The sequence below is a fragment of the Bidens hawaiensis genome, unplaced genomic scaffold (assembly GCF_021521415.1).
Source record: "Bidens hawaiensis isolate Kalapana, Puna unplaced genomic scaffold, B.hawaiensis_p1.1 tig00005637_1, whole genome shotgun sequence".
Lineage (NCBI taxonomy): Eukaryota > Viridiplantae > Streptophyta > Magnoliopsida > Asterales > Asteraceae > Bidens > Bidens hawaiensis.
In genome coordinates, this window is record NW_027491366.1 from 1050030 (window position 1) to 1067399 (window position 17370).

Sequence of the window (17370 nt, forward strand, 5' to 3'; positions counted from 1 at the left end):
ACACGCATGAAGTGGTGTTTGAGCTCTATATGTTTTGAACGATTGTTCATCACTAAGTTTTTACTGAGGTTTATAGCTGACATATTATCACAATAAGTTGTAGTGGCTCCAACCTATTTTAAACCAAGGTCTTCCAACATTCTGCGTAGCCAAATGGCTTGACAGGTTGATGCAGTTGTTGATATGTATTCAGCCTCCTCCGTACTGGATAGAGCTACGGTACGTTGCTTCTTTGAACACCAGCTAACCACACCACTGCCAAGAGAAAACACATATGCAGATACACTTTTTCTATCATCAATGCAGCAAGCCCAATCGCTATTAGTATGCCAAATCAACTCAATACAAACACCTTTTTCATACCAAATTCCAAAGTTGATAGTGCCTGCAACATATATGAGTATCCTTTTTTCTGCACCAAGATGAAGTTTGGAAGGAGTGCATGAACCTAGAAACCATTCCAATGGCATAAGACAAATCTGGTCGTGTGTGAGTCAAATAAATCAGACCTACCACCAGACTTCTATATAATGTTTCATTCACCTTGCCAGCCTCATCTTCAAGCATAAGTTTCTCACTAGCATTCATGGGTGTATCATCAATTTTAGTGTCCCCCATATCGTATTTGTGAAGCAAACTCTTGGCATACTTTCCTTGTGAAATGAACAAATCATGTTGTGTTTGTTTTACTTTCAATCTCAAGAAGTGTTTCAGTATGCCCATGCCTGTCATTTCAAACTCATTCTTCATACCTTGTTTAAATTCAGCAATAAGTTTTGCACAATGACTAGTGCAAATTATGTCATCTACATAGAGACACACATACACCCACCCATTAGAGTCACTATGCTTAACATATAGTGTTGGTTCATTGTTACTTCTGGTGTATCCATTGTTGACAAAGTAAGTATCAATTTTTAATATACCACGCCCTTGGGGCCTGCTTCAATCCATAGAGCGCTTTTCTTAGCTTGTACACTTTTCTTCTTTTCCTTTTACCTCAAACCCTTCTGGTTGTTGCACATATATTTCTTCTATCAAATCATAATTGAGGAGTGATGATTTGACATCAAGCTGGTGTATATACCAACCTAATTGGGTAGCAATAGGCATCACTACTCTTATAGTTTCAAACCGAGCCACCATAGCAAATGTTTCATGGTAATCAATCCCTTGCTGTTGAGAGTAGCCCTTGGCTACTAGCCTTGCTTTGTGTATTAGGATATCCCCATTTAATCCTAACTTGGTTTTATACAAATTTGACCCCAACAAGATTTTTTTCCATGAGGCAATGTAACTAGTTCCCAAGTGTTGTTCTTTTCTATAGCTCTTATTTCCTCAATCATTGTAACATGCCATTCTTTCTTAACCGAGGCTTCTGTAGTTAATGTGATATGTAATGTTAAGGGCAAAATGACAAGTATGATACTCATCATAGGTAGCTTTTATCTCCTCTGTCTTCCCATAGACATCATTTAGCCCTATAACTTTTGGTGGTGGAGATGAAGATGATTGGGCAGGTATCATTTTCCGTTTCAATTATTTTAGGTTTATATCACATTCTAAACTTTCAGCCTTTTTTTTAGTGATGGAAAATAGGATTTTGTTGACGGGAAACAAAATTGTGATCCTTTGGATTGTTTGAAACATGTTTATTTTTCCTACCGGTATTACTTAGAATAGCTTGAGGTCTCTTCTTTCTAAAAGGTTTGGTCTTCAAAACATTGTACACATATCTTATAAAGTGACTTATCTTATAGATCCAATTAAGGGAATGCGTTACCACTTAAATGAGAGAGGAAACTCTTAGTGCAATATTTCTTCAGACAACGGAACAGGTGGGAACTCTAAGGGTTGCGCACGCACATGCATGGACAATGAACACAAGATGTCACATTTATGTCTTTGAAGAGTGTCTCTAGTGACCACCGACTTGGGTTCGAGTTCCCACTGTTGAGGTCACCTAGCATGCATTTGTGATTGTTGCTATGCCCACTGATATGCAATTAAAAGAGAACACATATATTTTAGTTTCCATCATAGATGCTACACTGGATAAATTGTGTTAGAAAATGTTTTATTTGATTTATTTTTTCATTTAATTTAAGACCAGACTTTTTTTTACTTATGTTTAAACATAAAAGTAAGGTACTCTTTATAATTGATATGCACGTCAGAGTTTTTTCAAACACAGAGAAAACATTCTAGAAATTTTTGCGTTTTGTATTCTTCTTAATTTAAGGTATGATGCTCGATTCTTCTTGATAGTTTCATTGCTTCGACTATTACACCCAAGTAAACAACAAATTTCTCTTTGAAGATGAATACGTTCAACACCACCATATTTATCTTCATCTTTCTGTTCTTCTATCTCATTTACTTAAGTTTTGATACGTATTGTAACTTACCGATTTTTTTAGTTTGATTATATAATTTTAATTGGTTAAAGTCTTCTAATTTTATTATTTTACTACTAACGTTTGTATAAAAGGAAAAATAGGGTGGATTGAAAAAAATGGTGTCATTTTTCATTTTGAGTTTTTGTTGTAATTTGGTGTGTTTGTTAGTGGGTGTGAATATTGTATTCTAGCATAGCATCTTGCTAGTCTAGTTTGTTTTTTTGCAATAAAGTCAACCGTACAAAAGAAAAACAAAAACGAAAAACAAAAACCCAAAAAAGACTTATAAGGAGAAGATCAAATTATTAATAAAAATTAGTATTTGTATTAAACTGATGGAATAAATTAAAAATTGGATTTAAGTTTATTAAAATTAATAATCAGATTAAGTTTTGTTTTCCACATAAGTTTGCCTTTTAAAATAAAAATAAGGAGATGGAGAGATGAGGTAAAATAAACAAACTTTTTCGATACTATATTTGATTCTTAAACTTAAGTTACTAAATAAATGGTTAGGCTAAACTCACTCATAGTTGTATTTCATCTTTTAGCTTTTCATATCAATAAAACACAAACATGTTTTATCTATATAATTTATGAAACATAAACCTAGCATTGAATGCACACTGTTACATGATGAAAAGGGCTCATCATGGCCGTAAAAAAAACCCATTTTTCTTTCCATGACCTAAAAGGAAACTTTAAGGCACCTTTCCAACCAAATACATGAAGGATTAATCTTAAATTATTAGTAAAGTTAAAGGTTTATTTTGTTAAGTTATAATTTAGTTATTTGAATTGTAGTAGGTTTATGAAAGGTATGTCTTGAAAAGCAAGTTAAGTAGGTCTATATATAGGGTCTATATTATTAGTTTTATTGAGAGAGAATTCAGATAGAGTTGAGAGAGAGACAGGAGAGAGTCAAGGAGTCTCATCTCCATGTACGTTTGATAAGTTCGTGAAGTTCGTTTGGTATGTTCGTTTGATTATATGAAAAGAGTCGAGGGTCGTTACCACAATATCTCGTGTTCGTTGGTTTGATAAGTTTGTTTGATTCAATTGTTTGATCCGCCTGGGCCAACAATTGGTATCAGAGCTTAGGCTCGTTGAAAGCTTAAGCTCGTTGCGCTCCAAGTTGTTCAATCGGAGTTCGGTAGTCAAGATCCCCCACCGTTTTTATTGGTTGTGTTTTGTCACCAAGAAAAGATAAAAGAGTTTCGTTTGTTTTACTTTGTTGTTCGAAGACCAGGCAAATAAATTCAACAGAGCGATTGAGTTCTTTCCCTACGAAGAGTTTTGTTTCAGCATCAATTAATTGTTTCTTGTCAACACCAATTAATTCTCCACCTTGGTTTACGGCGGTGAACAAAATTGGTAACAATTAAAATAATTGTTTCTTGGTAAATGATAATTAATTCAACAATCATTAAATTACAATTTATATTGTCTATCACCACGAGTGTTTGTGATCTAAAGTCAAACATAATATTAAATCTTCATCGATTAAATACAAAAATTGTTGAAGTCGAAATATTGGTGAAGTCCATTTAATACATACTGTTAGTTCTGATTAGAAGCCGAAGAACAGTTTGATCACCGATTCATGGCCGGTGATAAAGAAGCAGGGAGTTCGGGAACAATGAAAGAATCGATAGGTGGTTTTGCTTTGCAAGCACCGAAGTTAACTTCGATCAACTACGCGTCATGGTCAGTTATGGTGAAAATTATTTTGGGTGCGAACGGTTTGCACGATGCGATTGTAAAGAAAAGGGTGTAGGAATTGAAGAAAGAAAGAAGTTTATGGCCTTAGGTGTTACCTTTCAAACCCTACCTGAAGATGTGATGCTTCAGATGGCCAAGTATTCGGAACCGAAAGATGTTTGGGAAGCGTTAAGAGTTCGTTATCTTGGTGCAGAAAGAACTCAGAAAGCTCGTGTTCAAATGCTAAGAACCGAGTTAGATGCATTGAAGATGGGGGAGACAGAAAGTATTGATGATTATGCAGCGAAGTTGGGTGGAGTACAGTCAAAGTACAAGAGCTTGGGAGCGGTACTTGAAGAAGAGGTTTTGGTAAGAAAGTTCTTGAACTCTATGCCGGATAAATATTTACCTGTTGTTTCTTCGATGGAGCTACTCGCAGACATCGAAACAATGGCGTTTGAAAATGTGGTTGGAGGTTTAAAGGCATATGAAGAAAGAAACAAGTTCAAGAATGTGAATGGAAGTTCATCCCAAAGTCAGCTCATGTTCACCCAAACCAAAAAGAAAGTTGAAAACTACCGAGGACGTGGTAGAGGCCGTGAAAGATACAATGGACGAGGAAGAGGGAACCCAAGATGGAATGATGAACGGGGTGAATACCGGAAAAGAACCCTGGAGAATGGGAAGATAGAAGGAAGTATGTAACGTGCTACAACTGTGATAAGATTGGGTACTACTCGAATGAATGTAAAGAACCAAGCAAAAGGAATGATGAAGTGAATTTGACAAAGAAAGAAGATGATGTTAATCCTTCTTTGTTCATGGCAGTTGGTTCAATAAAGAATGTAAGTTTGAATGAAGAAAGGGTTATCCCTAGTGTGTTTGAAAAGGATGAAAAGAATGAATGTAAATGGTACTTAGACAATGGTGCAAGTCATCATATGTCAGGAAAGAAAGAGTGTTTTACTACCTTAGATGAAGGAGTTTCGGGTCAAGTGAAGTTTGGTGATGGATTCGAGATCGAAATCAAAGGTATAGGTAATGTAACTGTGGTAAGTAAGACTGGTGAAAAGAAAACGTTTTGTGATGTTTTCTATATCCCTAAGTTGAAAACCAATCTTCTTAGCTTGGGAAAGTTAGATGAAGAAGGATGTAAGGTTGAAATAGCCAATGGGATATTGAGGCTATATGATAAGAAAGAGAGATTGTTGATGAAGGTTCAGAGAAATCTGAATAAGACGTACAACATCAAGCTTCATGTATGTTGTAATCCTAACAACTTTGTGTAACATCCCGAAATTTCGAGATAATATTAATTATATTACTTAACAATAGAGGGAAAGATTACTCGGGTTATCAGGAATTAAATAATAGAATAGGAGTTGGTATGGGTCGGGCTAGTGTTGGGAAATGTATGTGGGTCTTGGACTTAGATTGCGTAAGATGGGTTAAATGAGAATGGGCCTTGGGTCCGTGGGCTTGAGAGAGATAAATACCCATCCCAAGCCCAAAATATCATTTATTTCCATCTTTCTCTTTTACACTCCTCAAAAACACACACATAACCGACCGAGATTCGAAGCCGAGACCCGAGATTCTGTTGAATAGATCTGAGTTGATAAGGTAAGAACTAATCCAACGAAGCTAATATTACTGAAAATGGTTAGGATTGGATGGGTTAACCGGACCCGAAACCCAAACTGCCCAAATCGGACCCCTAAAACGTCGATTTTAGGCCGATTTGATGGTTGGGATTTGTAGGCGCCGATCATACGATTCCGTGGGTACCAAAATCGAGTTATTTGGCTAAGAAACGAAGGATTTATGGGCAAACAGATCTGCAGCGCGATAACTTCGCCTGCAAGATTAAGTTCGCCTGATGAACTTCGCCTTCAAGCGTAACTTCGCCTTCAAGCGTAACTTCGCCTAAGGATAACTTCGCCTACGGCCAAGTTCGCCTAAGGTATAACTTCGCCTGAAGCCAAGTTCGCCTAAGGTTTAACTTCGCCTGAAGCCAAGTTCGCCTAAGGTTTAACTTCGCCTGAAGCCAAGTTCGCCTAAGGTTTAACTTCGCCTGAAGCCAAGTTCGCCTAAGGTTTAACTTCGCCTGAAGCCAAGTTCGCCTAAGGTATAACTTCGCCTGAAGCCAAGTTCGCCTAAGGTTTAACTTCGCCTGAAGCCAAGTTCGCCTAAGGTTTAACTTCGCCTGAAGCCAAGTTCGCCTAAGGTATAACTTCGCCTGAAGCCAAGTTCGCCTAAGGTTTAACTTCGCCTGAAGCCAAGTTCGCCTAAGGTTTAACTTCGCCTGAAGCGAAGTTCGTTTATAAAATAAATTAAAAACCTAATGGAAAATGTGTTAAGGCAGTTATCGAAAATAAAATTTTTCCAAGCTGACCTGGCAGCTTAACCCCAGCCAGGGGCTCTGCCCCTTGGACCCCGCTAGGGGCTGCCGCCCCTAGAACCCCGCTGCCAGGGGCGCTGCCCCCGGACCCCCGTTCGTTGTGGGTCATATATAGATAGAAATACAAAACGAGTAGTAGTAGTTAATTGATATGTGTAAATATTATACAGTTAGCCGAGCCCAGTTAAAGAAAGGAATTACGATCAACGGCGAGCGTAACAGGATCCAGGTGAGTTTCTAGCCCCATTTATGTGTTATGTTTTCGGGGCTGTGTGCATACTCGATATGTTTGTTAATACGCTTATCCTAAGAGATAAGTGTATGCCTTATGTGAATGATATGATATATAGGAATGATTGCTTGATGGTACGTGAACGATCTTAGGATATTGCACGTACTGTCAGGTTGTAACACTATGTGTAAGGTAAGTATGATATGTATGTTTATGTGTATGAACATGATAGAGATAATAGAAGAAAGAAATGATAATGTATGGTTACGAAAAGGGTACCGAGCCCTACTAATACTCGAGGTATGATGTATGGTTGTATGGTGACGAAGAGGGAATCGAACCCTTCTAATATTCGAAAACAAGGGACCAGACCCTTATAATATCTGTGATGTTGGGGACCAGACCCTTATAATATCTGCGACGTTAGGGACCAGACCCTTATAATATCTGTGATGTTAGGGACCAGACCCTTATAATATCTGTGATGTTATGGACCAGACCCTTATAATATCTGTGATGTTAGGGACCAGACCCTTATAATATCTGTGATGTTAGGGACCAGACCCTTATAATATCTGCGATGTTAGGGACCAGACCCTTATAATATCTGTGATGTTAGGGACCAGACCCTTATAATATCTGTGATGTTAGGGACCAGACCCTTATAATATCTGTGATGTTAGGGACCAGACCCTTATAATATCTGTGATGTTAGGGACCAGACCCTTATAATATCTGTGATGTTAGGGACCAGACCCTTATAATATCTGCGATGTTAGGGACCAGACCCTTATAATATCTGCGATGTTAGGGACCAGACCCTTATAATATCTGTGATGTTAGGGACCAGACCCTTATAATATCTGTGATGTTAGGGACCAGACCCTTATAATATCTGTGAGGTTATAGGGCGAAAGGCTCTTTAAAACGTATGATTATGAATGTAAAGAAAGTATGTAAGTAAGAAAGAAAATATGTAAGTAAGAAAGAAAGTATGTAAGTAAGAATGATGGTATGAGTACTTATGTGTGTATGAAAGAAAGTTATGAGGTTAAGTACGTATGTATGTAAGAAGGTATTGCATGATATTGTATGATTAACTAGAACTCACTCAGCGTAGCTGACTTTTAGTATGCACGCAGGTGAGCTGATTATAGAGTTAGCATGAGGATGACACACGGCATGGATTGAACGGCTGGCATCTGAAGAAAGAAGTAAAGATGTTTTAAATATAAAGTTTTGTGTTATGGTATCAAAGAAAAGATTTAATGTTTGGTAACAAATGATTGATGTTTTATATTCCGCGAAAAGTTTTAATAAACTCTGATTTGAAGAACTGTGTTTATGAGTAAATCCGACGCTAAAGTAGGGTCACCGGGTTCGGAGCCTTACACTTTGAAGTTGAAAAGAAAGAAAGTTATGATGTGATACCGATTATGAAAGTGAAGGAAATTCTGTTTGGAACAATTCCGAATAATTTGTTTGGAGTTCGTGAAAGTATTGGTCAAGAACGAATTGATGAGAAGAAGCGAGATGAGAAAGAAAATGGCAATATAGCTTTAAAGTTAAGCACTGAAGGAACGAATGCTAAGCTTGAAGAATTAGTGAAACAAGTATGCTATAGTCAATTGAAAAGAAGAAATAAAAGTAAGAAGATGAATAATTCAAGATTAAGGGTGTGAATGAATGATTAATCTTGAATTATTAGTAAAGTTAAATGTTTATTTTGTTAAGTTATAATTTAGTTATTTGAATTATAGTAGATTTATGAAAGGTATGTCTTGGAGAACAAGTTAAGTAGGTCTATATATAGGGTCTAGATTATTAGTTTTATTGAGAGAGAGAGACAGGAGAGAGTCAAGGAGTCTCATCTCCATGTACGTTTGATAAGTTCGTGAAGTTTGTTTGATTATATGAAAAGAGTCGAGGGTCGTTACCACAATATCTCGTGTTCGTTGGTTTGATAAGTTTGTTTGATTCGATTTTTTGATCCGCCTGGGCCAACAATACATCCTGTATTGGTCAAGATCGAAAAACTTTATTGTCCCACATGTTTAAGTTCACTAGCTTGCTTTTGTTATTTTAATGCAAATTATTGTGTTTCAACATTCAATTTGTTATGTAGGGTTGTTAACAGTACGCTTGTGTTTTCAGACAAAAAAAATTGTACAGACACTAGCGAGTTGGATAGGCCAGCCGTCCATTCATGTTTAACAAATTCGGCGGTTTGAACGGATCTTACTTTTCTCAAAGTTTGTATATATTAATAATTATAAAATAATAAGGTGGTTAAAACTTAAAACTAATAAAAACACAAATATAAACTAAGAGAAGTTAAACAGCCAGTTCTAAGTTTGGAACTAAACCTGAACAGTGTACCAGAACGTCAGGATCTCAAACTGGCTGACATGAATCAGTTAAGTGATTCAATCAATTTCAACCGTTCATGAAAACTCTCACCTCATTCTCATTCAGTTTGATAAATTCCTACAATATTAATGGAAATTTCTAGTTTTTATATTTTTGAACGGCAAGACAAAAACAAACGAACAAACAAGACAAACTAAATATCAAATCCAGGGCTGGCTCTGAGAACGCAATTTAATTTTTATATAAGCTTACTTGGTTATAATTTGGGTTGTGTGAAATATTTTTGTATAAAAATAGAATTAACCATGTTTAATATGAGACTAGAATTCATAACCTTTTGGTTGGAAATAATACATTTTTACCACTAAATCAAGCTAGTGATTATGTAATGAGTTTAAACACTAAACATACATATTGTTTTAATAAAATTTAAAAAAAAAATTCAGGTCTAGCGGGGTGTCGGGCTTGTGGCCGTCGTCCACCCTGCCACACCTTATGGCCGTCCTTGATCAAATCACCCCTAAGAAACTAACAAGATCTACCTGAAACAACCATCAAAGCAAAATGACCTTGATAACCTAATCTCCACCTAGGGATCTAGACTTTCCTTCTTCTATAACCTTAGAAACAAGATCTTTCATGCCCTCGAAATTCATCCCCAAGTCACTAGCCATCCTAATCGTAGTCTCAACCTCCTTTGTGTTGTCACCTGCCGTATGACAACCGTCAACAATACCCTGGAAATCATCAAGCTCTTCCTCACTTAACACATCATTCTGGATACATTCTTCAACCATACGATTATCGATAATCTTCTCCATCGACAAGGGATCCGGCTGATTAATTTTAACCTTTTTCAAGTTTAAATTAGCAATTTAAAAAACAATAGAAGCAAAGAAAAACCAAGAATAAAAACAATAAAAAATTGTATAATTAAAAACGAGAAAGATACTTTCACTTTAGCAAATGGCCAAAACCCCCTTTCCAATTTCTTTTCATAGTGTTTTGCCTAGATGGCATGGTTTGTGTGTTTTGACATGTCTTTCTCGATCCATCTCCATTCATCGATGATGAATTATTATTATTTATATTAAGATTCTCTCAACTAACACTTTTGTGATCTACAAGTCTCTTACTACCACGTCTTTTCGTCCACCTTGCTTCTTATATTAGATTCGGGCCTTACGTGCTTCCCGTGTCTTTCATCTTTCGAAACCTTAGCTCTTAAGTTGTTGATGTCATCATGTTACGTATACATTATTCCTTCCTCCACATACTGATTTGTTTACACCGGCAATACAACATTTAGTTTACCATTTTGGACAATAAATGATGTGAACAATGAGTACACGGATTCATACCAAATCTCTTCTAGAATAGTTTTTATTCACAAATTTTAATTCTATAATTGTCCCACATAACATATAAATATCGAATTTAAATTTTACAGTTTTTTTTTCTTTTTCCTGATGTACATGATCGTTTCCGAGAATTTAAATACCTCGGTCGAGACAATATAAAAAGGCCCGTAAGCCATAACGAAAATTTTTTATTCGCTAATGTACATGGATAAAACTTTTATCGACTGATTTTATTATAAGCAGAAACCATTCTGAGCATGTAATTATCTCATTAACCATTACAATAAATCTTATTTTTAACACCAAAAAACATATATATGTAATATGTATAAAAAACTTTGTGCCCCGGCTGATAGTGCGGCTCGCACACCCTCCGAGCCTCCCCTGCTAATGGAGTACCCATATGTCGTAATCTCCTTGGAGGTGTGATGATTGAATTCGGTAAACATGTGACATAGGGTTAGAAAGGCTCCAACGAGACAAGGAATCAACCCATGTTGACGGGATCCGTTCTGAAGCATCGTCTATATATGCATAACATGAAACACATGTAGCCTTGTCGCATAAAGGGTGTCTTATGAGTTATGACATAACCACGGTGTGAGATTAAGTATCCGGATATTTATATGATAAATAGGGAGAGTGTATGAGTAGATAACTTAATGCTTACTTTTATGGTTGCTAGTATGACATTTATAGCGTTACCAATGATAGAAAATGAAGATCATTTATAACGCTCTCTCCCGTGATATTTTTACCCCTCATAAACAGTTTGAGTTTTCTACATTAAAACAATATTTAGCCTCATAGTATAAAAATATTTGTTAGCCTAATAATATAAACCATAATATGTCAAATAAATTAAGTTTTTGTCATACAAACCTAGATATAAAGGATGAGGAACACGATGCGCTTAAGATTGTCAAGGCTAGGAAAAACAAGAGACAAAATTTAGGAGTCGTGAAGTTTATAAAGGGTGTGGATGGACATATTTTAGTCAAACAACAATACATCAATTTAAGATGGTAAACCGACTTCCACAATCTTTTCACCGAGAGGCTTACCAAGAAAAAAGCGACAATTCCACATTCAACGACGTAGTATCACACGCGAAAAGGTGAGGACGGCAATTTGGAATATGGGAAGGGCTAAGACAGTTGATCCAGAAAACACACCTGCTAAGGTGTGAAAGTGTCTGGGAGAGGAAGAAGTTCCTTGCTTAACTACTTTGTTTAGTGTTATCAAAGTCGATTAAGGAGGTAGATCTGTGATGCAGCATTTTGTTTAAGATATTATGTTAGTCACATAGAGTAAACATCAAAAGAAAATTGAGATTGAAATTTTATTGGTATGATTGTTGTTATTGTCTTTAGTAATAAAAGTAAAAATAAATCTCAGAGATACTTAAAAAAGAGTTTCAATTTTGTTTATATTTGAATTTTGAACAGATGGCCTAAATAGTTTATATATAAATTTAAGCGTAGTGCATAGTGGAGGAAAAGAAGATCAAATCTATCATGTAAATACACCGAAAAACCTTGATTCTTGGAACCAAATCATAAGAATCACACTTTAAATTTACTTAATTTTAAAATAGTTGTTTTCCACGTGAAAAAGATGTTCTTATGATACTAAAATACTGGCTTAAAGACTAGGCTTAAACGAGCAAATATATTATGATGAAACTTTAATGGTCACAGTAAGTCAATAACTAACACGTACAATAAATATGAAAAAACTGTAATTTACTAATATAATGCATGTGTTTTAGTCGATATTTAACTTTTAGAATGATTGATACAAATACGATAGTTAGTTGTTTATAAAAAAAAACAATTTCAATTAACCTATTTGGCACACGAAATATATATAACTAAAAACTTTACGCACATTATTACGTCAATGAAACCGTAAGACAAATCCTGCATCAACGCAAATTTGCATAACATTTCAAAGTACGTGAAAGAGACAATTAAGTTCAATTAAATGCTACAATCAATACAAACATCTCTTATGTAATTTTTTTTGATATACTTCTCTATATTTTGAAAAACTACTTAGATTTAGATTTGTAACGTAAAATCGTACATAAATCGAGAGAAAAAAATATAAATAACATGACATTAGTAAACCAAATCACGCTTTAGTGCTAACCATAGCGCTACTTATAGCCCACGTTTGTAGTCAGAGCCGGACCTATATAGGAGGTAAGGGGGCAGCCGCCCACCTTAATTTTGTTTTTAGTGTTATTTGTATGTGAAAATCCCGATCGCCCTCCATTAAGATTAGTATTGAGTCCCGATGTCGCCCCCCAAGAAAATAATTCCTGAGTCCGTCACTGTTTGTAGTACTTATAATTTCTTTGTGATGGGTCAAACCAACGTCGACACAATGGTGAGTGATAAGATTAGATTACATAGAGACTCAAAGTTTAGTTTTAGATGGCTCGATTTTTTATGGTTATCACTAAAAATAATTTAGTTTTAGATGGCTCGATTTTGTATGGTTATCACTAAACATTTGGAGGTAGATATAAAATTTTAATGTAGTAAATTGTGTAGTGGCACTCGTTCTAGCTTTTCATATATATATTTCTTTTAAAATCAAATTAGTAATAGTTGTATTTTTATTCAATTTCTCAGAAGTGTTCGATAAATATATTTTGGTTTATAACTAAAGATATATATTTCAAATGCCAAATTATATCAAATTTATAGAAAAATAATTGACAGTTAAAATTGAAGCTAAGTCAACCCATGCATTGTTAACTCTAAAAAGAGGCAAACCAAGAGAATCCCCAAAAGCAAAGGTGACATGTTTTCCCAGAGTAGGGATCGTTAAAACACAAAACATGCTATTTTCATACGTTGTACCACATGAAGTGAAACTTGTCCTTTAGTTTGTTTTTTCACTTGATAATCCCCAAAAGCAAATTAAAGTTGTTTTAATTTTTGTTAAGAGCTTGAGGAGGAAGCTTCTATGATATGGCTTAATCAATCAACCCTGTGCCGTCAATTCAATGAACCTCATGGCCCTTAACCATGGCCGTCCATACCCCACCACCACTTTCTCTGGTTACAAAAGCTCATAATAATCACCTCATAATTATACAATATACATACCACCACCTTTACCCATAACTAAAGGACCCTACACATTTTACACATCCCTTGAGGAATGAAATTGTCTTTTGCTTCATCGCAAAACAATTTCAATTCTATTAACCGATACGAACCGAATTCGGTACTCGATTTGCAACGGAGTCCGCCTAGTCCGATTACTAAGGTGACCGAGTTTAATTCGGTTGATGTGGTTTTAAAATCTGAGGCCTTGGATAATAATAATAATATTGAAGATGGAATGGTCCATCAGTTTGAAGAATGGGATTCACTCATGAAGGAGTTAGGGCTTCATGATGATTCGGTTAAATCGGCTTACCCACTTGATCTACCCGAGCTGCCCCCGATTCACTCGGAAGCGAGTGTTCCGCCTACGGCTATGTTCTTCGAGAACTTGAATCCGAATTTGAACGCGCTTGATTTCATGGGGCAAGATGATGATGATGATGATGATAATAATAATAATATTAGTAATATCGAAAACGGGGTTGATTTCGTGGATGAGTTGATCAGGATAGCCGAGTGCTTTGAAACTCGGTCTATCCCGCTAGCTCAAGTAATGCTAGCGCGGTTAAACACGCGGCTCCAAGCGCCTTATGGAAAGGCGCTTCAGCGAGCCGCTTTTTATTTCAAAGAAGCACTTCAGTCTCTACTCACGGGCCCAACTCCGATGACTCAGGCATCCTCGGCCTCGGAGATCGTACAAGCGATCAAGGCGTACAAGACGTTTTCCAACGTCTCGCCGATCCCGATGTTCTCCGACTTCACCGCCAACCAGGCGATGCTGGAAGCCGTGGACGGTGCAACGATCGTCCACGTCATCGATTTTGACATCGGCCTGGGCGGTCATTTGGCGTCGTTCATGAAGGCGATCGCGGAGAAAGCAGAGGTACGGAAACTTCGTTCGTCCGCGGTTAGAATCACTGCTGTGGTTCCCGAAGAATACGAAGCCGAATCGAAGTTAATCAGAGATAATCTTTGGCAATTTGCTCGTGGTTTGAAGTTAGGATTTGATATAGAGTTTGTGTCTTTTAGAACCTTTGAATACTTATCCTTCAAAGCAGTTAAGTTTATGGACGGTGAGAAGACAGCGGTTCTCGTTTCTTCAACCGTATTCCACCGTATAGGCACCGGTTTCATTAACGATATCCGGCGAATTTCGCCTCATGTTGTCGTTTGCGTGGACGGCGAAGGACTAATGGGGAGCGAACCGTCGTTTTTTCGACAAACGGTGATCCACGGGTTGGAGTATTACTCGACGTTGCTAGAGTCGTTGGAAGCGGCGAACGTTGGTGGCGGCGGAGAGAGTGAGTGGATCAGGAAGATTGAGATGTTTGTGTTGCAGCCGAAGATAACAGCGGCAGTGGAAGCGTCTGGTCGACAGGTGGCGTCGTGGCGTGAGGCGTTTACTAGGGTGGGGTTGAGGTCAGCGGTGCTGAGTCAGTTCGCTGAGTTTCAAGCCGAGTGCTTGTTGCGTAGGGTACAAGTGCGGGGGTACCACGTGGCGAAGCGGCATGGGGAGATGGTGCTTTGTTGGGATGATCGGCCACTTGTTGCCACATCAGCATGGAGGTTTTAGCGTTTAGGCTATAAAGTAAAATTATAGTCGAATACTAACTATTATAGACTTATAGTTCTGTTTTGTTTTTCCTTTTTTGATAATACTTTGGAAAATAAATTATAACAAGTCGTATCCGTGTTTCGTGTTAACTTATTTGCATTATCTTAATTATAGATGTATGTCTTAGTCTTACCTCATAACTGCATATTTCTTAATTCCTTCCCTTGTTCAAGGCAGCATTATCCAAGTTTAAGAAAAGTAAAAGGAGGTATTGTTAAGTCTAGGACATTTAAAGGGTTTGTGTCGAAGTAGGTTCTTTTAAACAAGTTACATTTTTGCGCATGTTAAACTGTGCTTTAAATTTTAACCAAAAGGATACATGTGAAACGATTTAAAAAAATATCAAACGTGCATACCCGCTAATGAAGGAAACGGCTGGAGGCAGTGTAGGTAGGGGTCTACAGCGAGGAGCAGGGGGGGGGGAAGGTAGAAGCAATATATTGTTGCCCCGACGTTACCCTTTTCTAAGTTAACAAACGCCATAAGTGTTTTGTTTTTGTCAACCTTGAGAGCTCATTAAAAACACTTGCGGACCAATCAATACCATGCATACTGATCAATTGGATAAGGTAAATCAAAACTTGTATTAGGTAGTCGTCTTTCAGGAGATCATGGTATCGGTGGAAACAATAGTTGAACTCTAGACCACTACTAGAGGAAAATATGTTTACCTCAGTATTACCTCTTAAAGGTTAAGTGTCATAAGAGGTACCCACTATAATTTAAGCAATAGTTGAACTCGAGGCATCATTTGTTTATATAAATCCTACGTCGTTCAAAGAAAAACAATAATAAGAAAATGTACATAAGAGCTATACTTTATTTGGACAAAATTATGGCTGTAAAAATCGTGTTTAGGTGTTGATTAATTACATATTAATCGCTAGTCGGTATCCTATCGACTAGTCGCTATTTGACCAAAATCGGACAAATCTGAAAAACTAATATATAATAATTATAATAAATGTATATGTATGTCTATTTGAAATACTACAGGTAATTTTCAATCCGGTTAATCCTATTAGTTTTGATTAATAGCTGATCTGTATCTCACCGATTAACTAGCACCTAAATATTTTATTTACCTAAATATTCAATCTCATTTTAACACACAGAAAACATTATGGCTTTCAGTCTTTCATGGGTTAACTCTTGAGTCAACCCATATCATAATAACATGGGCCTAATATAGTTGTGTTCTTGGCCCGTTACTCGAGCTCATCTATGTTTGCAACTGGGCTATTATTTATCAGATGTCTGAATACCTGATATATGCAGTGTTGTGTGCTTGAATTGTGTATTAACTTTTTTTTTTCAACAGCTAAATTTTTTATTCTCCACCTTATGGATATTTGCTTACTAAAAGAATGTTTTAAGTAAATAAAAAAATAAATCTGCACATGAATTTAATTATTATTGTCATAGACAACCATATATAAGTATGTTTTGCTTCTAAGAAAATGTTGAAAACGTCGAATAGAAGAATTTAATTTGAGCCAAATGCATGTCAGTTATTATTGATAAATATGGTGTGTACATTAAAGAGGTGCTCATGCTATGTGGTGAAGAACACAAACATTGATAATTATGTAACAAATTAATTTGTTTTCAAATTTAAAATTAATTATAACAATACTAAATTTCAATTAAAGAAAGCCAAATCTTCAGTTTCATGGTGTAACTTTTTTAAGAAAAAATATATTAACGTGTAAAAAAGTAATGGTTGTTTAAAAATCGTGACTCGTGAGGCAAGTAATTGTTTAAAAAGAATTTAATCATATGTTTTTAAAAATTATAATTACTAAAAATCTTAAAATTATTACATTTATTTCTTTCTTATCTAAATGATTAACTTAGAAACCGAGTTAACAATGAAACAATTTAAGTTAAACTATTAAACAATAATGATAAAAATAAAAAATAAAAAGAAAAGTTGCAAGGCATTGACATATTGGTATGATATTGAAGTACAACATTTTATTATATATATTCTTTATCTCATTTCTCTCGTAAATTTCATCTTCTCTGTTTCTTTACTCTCTCTTTTGTTTCCCCCACCATGTCCTTGATGGTTGCGAATGGTATATGGCGATGGTGTGGTGCTTCACTAGCCCTCACCGTTTCGTTGTTGTATACATCTGTAAATACATCATACCTAACTCTGAG

At 36.1% G+C, this 17370-nt stretch overlaps 1 pseudogene; it reads left to right on the forward strand.

Moving 5' to 3' along the window:
* Positions 1-13362: 13362 nt before the first annotated feature.
* LOC143630283 (scarecrow-like protein 15 pseudogene) lies at positions 13363-15284 on the forward strand (annotated as a pseudogene).
* Positions 15285-17370: the final 2086 nt, after the last annotated feature.